This window comes from Hibiscus syriacus, unplaced genomic scaffold (assembly GCF_006381635.1).
Source record: "Hibiscus syriacus cultivar Baekdansim isolate YM2019G1 unplaced genomic scaffold, ASM638163v2 tig00112738_pilon, whole genome shotgun sequence".
NCBI classification, from domain to species: domain Eukaryota; kingdom Viridiplantae; phylum Streptophyta; class Magnoliopsida; order Malvales; family Malvaceae; genus Hibiscus; species Hibiscus syriacus.
Window position 1 is genome coordinate 4,893,301 of NW_024063392.1, and position 4,078 is coordinate 4,897,378.

The window sequence follows — 4,078 nt, forward strand, 5'->3', positions numbered from 1 at the left end:
AACTTACCATTCATCGTTAATTTTTTTAAAATTTTTATACTTTTCAATTATTTTTGTATGAAAATAGTGAATAATTTTATTTACTATTATACTATATATTATTTTAAGATTAAAATTTAACGTCGACTCTTCAGATTTAGATGACACAAATAACATTTATTTGGTTGTCCAGTTAATCTGTGTATTTCAGATTATGAGATATATATTAATAAGCACTCGCAATCATCGAATCATAGAAAGATCGTGATTGAATTGTAATCAAAATTGTTATATATATATATATATTTGGATAAGTTGTATTTTATTATCCAAAGGAGCAGGAATCTGCAATACCAAACCAGAGTCTCACAACAAAAGCCTATAAGCTTTAAATAATACCTCACCTTACACAAATGTCCTCATTTACAGTATTAGTCCGATTGAATACCCTGCCTCCTATTTTAATACGCACTGTATCCCTAATGACCTCCAAAATCTCATCCTCATATCTAAACACATTCCTAAAATGTCTACAATTCTTTTCCTCCCATATACAATATATATGTGCACTCCAAGCTAACTTAAGAATGAAGGTAAGAAAGTATTTACCTTTGAAGGAACGAATGGCCCAAGCCAACTCCTCTTCCCAACTAAGAATTTGTCTAAAAATGGAACAACTCAAAACCATAGTCCAGACCCGCATGGAATATAGGCAAACAAAAAAGGGATGCTCTCTGCTCTCTTCTCCAACACCACAAATGCAACGATGAGACTCCACCTCCAATCCCATCTGATGCAGCTTGTCTCTCGTTGGAAGCCTTCATAGGATTGCCATCCAACAAATAATAGCAAATTTGGAAACATACAGGGGGAACCAAATAATTTTGCTCCAAGCAACCCTATCTCCACCACACGATATAGAGGACCAAATCCATGCTAATTTGATTGCACGAACGTCCATTGCAGCAAACAAAGGACGAGCCTCCCCTCGAAGATCAAGCAACGTCATAAAAATCCAACTAGCATTAAACTTGCATTCCACCTGTCAAAAATCTACCCTTTTGAGGACATAAGCTTTCAACCAAGCAACCCAAAGGGATCCCTCCCCAATCAAAATATTCCTTATAAACAAAAATAGGCAAGCTTTTATCCAAGTAAACATATTCTTCACTCCGAGAGCCCCTCCGACTTTAAGGTACAAACTTTCTTCCAGCTTACTTTAGCTCCCGTAGCAGTCGTGTCACATCCCTTCCAAAAGAAACGAGTACAAAGCTACTCAATAAGAGCAATAACGGAATAGGACAAAACCAGTTAACGACACCAATAATTTGTAATGCTAAACAGAATCACCTTTATAAGTTGGAGCCTTCCCGCATAACTAAGCAATTTGCTAGACCACATACCAAGTCTAGACTTAATCTTCTCAACAAGAACCAAACAATCACACTCGGACAATTTTCTAGTTACTAAACGTTAGCCAAGGTACAGAACTGAGAGTTTACCAATAGAGAATCCCAAGAAATCCCTTATAGCCTCCAATCGTGCATCACTAACCCCAGAAGCAAAAAGCTCACTTTTCCCCGCATTGAGTCTAAGGCTAGACCACTTATAAAACTATTCTAGAACACAACGACCACCCACAATAGAGTCCAAAAATCCTTTGCAAAATATTAATAGGCCATCCGCAAAACACAAATGCGTTAAACCAACCTTTTTTACACCGAGGATGATATCTAAACAAACCCTTTTCAGCAGCTTTATCAAGGAGCCTAGATAGGATATTCATATTCATAGCCAAAACAAAAGGTAAGGGGAAAGAGGGTCCCCTTGCCTTAGATCTCTAGCACCCTTGAAGAACCCCACCAAGGTACCATTAAGCGAGATTGAAAATTTGGGAGTAGTAAAACAGGCTCTAATCCACTATTTAAACAAATAAAGAAATCCAACAACATCTAGAATACTCAACACAAAATCCCAACTCACCGAATCAAAAGCCTTTTGCAAGTCCACCTTGAGAAAATACTTTGGGTATAAGGTCTTTCTAGCATAGCCTTTAACTAATTTTTGGGCAAGCAAAGTATTATCAATAATGCTTCAACCCTTCACAAATGCAGTTTGCTTTAGGGAAATCAAATCCGGCAAAACCAAAGCCAATCTCTACACCATTATCTTGGTAATGGTCTTGTACACAACCGAGCAATACGAAATAGGCTCTGCACCGCCGCCACTGTCATGCTGTTTTAACCTACAGTGATAGGAAATCAATCAACAGTAGAAAAAACAGACAAGTTAATCAAGAAAAAAAATCCCACCAAATCCGAGAAGAATAAGGAAATCATTTCCCTATGGACATTTTTCCTACCCGAAGGGACCCATAAACCATCATATACAGTCAGATTAAAAGAGGAGAGAAGATTTTCGAACGAGAGGGAAAAGAAGAGAAAAAAAAAGAAATCAGAGTGAGAACCAGATCGAACACAAAAAAAACCAAACAAAAAGAAAGGGGTCGAAAATAGCCTTACCCCGTTCGTCACCCATCGTTCATCTGACCAAGGAACCCACTAGAGGAAGGTAAAAAGTCTCGTCCCTTTTGTATTTGGTTTTGGGGTTCAGTTTTTTAGGTTTTCTTAGAGAGTGGCAGAGGCTAAAGAGAGGGAAGGTTAAGAGAGGGGTTCTAGGCCAATTTGGTTCCTCGTGGCCACCGATCTCTGGTGGCCAGAGGGATTCGTCGGTTCATCTCCCACGGTTGGGGAGAGCGATTTTGAGAGAGTTTCTCTCTCTAGAGAATAAGAGAGAAAGCAGAAAATGAGGAAATGAGAGGGTTTGGCCGGTTTAGGCTTGGGTGTTAGTTATATATATGTAACATAAAACGACGTCGTTTTAGGGAGGGGAAATTCACGCTTTTATTGCCTGGTTTAATTCTATTTCGGACCTCTGTACTTTGTAAACTCCCATTTTGACCTACAAATAGGATTTATGCATGTTTGAGTTCGAGCTTTGAACTTTGTTATGTTTATATGTTGGTTACTTTTTGTGCTTTAATTATCAGGAATAAATAACATTTTATACATGTTCACTCTGATTTAATTCATGTTAGTCCTTATTTGTTTCCTAACGTTTATAATGGTTAAATCATAAATTTTAGTGTTTTTTATTTTCTCATTTCATTTTAATCATTTTTTCTGCATGAACATATTTGTTTATTTTCTGTTTCGAACCCTTTTACTTTTTAAGAAGGGTAAAGTATAGTAATGGTCATTGAATTTTTTTAAAGCTTTCATTTAGGTCCCTTAACTTTTAAAATTTGCAATATAGTCCCCTAATATTTAGTTCGTTTGCAATACAGTCCCCCAACATTTAGTTTGATTGCAATATGACCCCCGACGTAACTAATCGTTTGACGTCGTTACACTGCCGTTAGTACGTTTACAATATGATCACTGAACTTTTCAGGCGCTTGCATTTAGGTCCCCCAACTTTTAAAACTTACAACACAGTCCTCAATTTTATTCTAAACCTCAAATTCCTTTTCGATCTCGAATTTCCTTTTTTGATTCTCTCTTCTCATTTCCAACGTAACTTTTCAGTCAGGTATGCCTGAGAAATTCTAATATAACTTTGAATTATGTGGAGGTGTTGACTTGAATAAGGGTCCATTGAGAGAAGACTCAACCAAGGGACTATCGGGACCATCAACGATTCACGGTGTAATGTTAGATACATATCATCTCAGGTGAAACATAAATGTTCGATGAAATGCTTGTGAGAAAAAAATGGGTTAGAAATGCAGAGTTGACAAATACTACTAAGATGAACTAAGTATCATTGTTGAAAGTCACCAATAAAGCTGTAATTATTTTGTATAAATTACATATAATAATTTCTTCGTTTAATCCTTGTGGTTAAAGATTTTCCAACAGATGATCAAATATAATGAAATCCCAAACAACACATTCACCTCTCAGTCTTTTTTGCTCACATGCACTCTCGTTTGGTTTTTGTTTTTCAATTTTCCGCCATGTAAAATTGTAAACCCAAATAGTGCTTTATCTTTCAGCTTTTTATTTACAAAGAAAAAATGGAGGAAGAATTGTTGGAA

The 4,078-nt window shown here is 36.6% G+C and overlaps 1 long non-coding RNA gene across 1 annotated transcript; it reads right to left on the minus strand.

Annotated features, from left to right (window-relative positions):
- Nucleotides 1–350: 350 nt before the first annotated feature.
- Nucleotides 351–2,789, minus strand: LOC120182962. The gene is made up of 3 exons (XR_005521890.1): nucleotides 2,502–2,789; nucleotides 1,963–2,224; nucleotides 351–1,227 (listed from the first exon to the last, which is right to left on the minus strand). It is a non-coding gene; the product is annotated as an uncharacterized LOC120182962 (long non-coding RNA).
- Nucleotides 2,790–4,078: the final 1,289 nt, after the last annotated feature.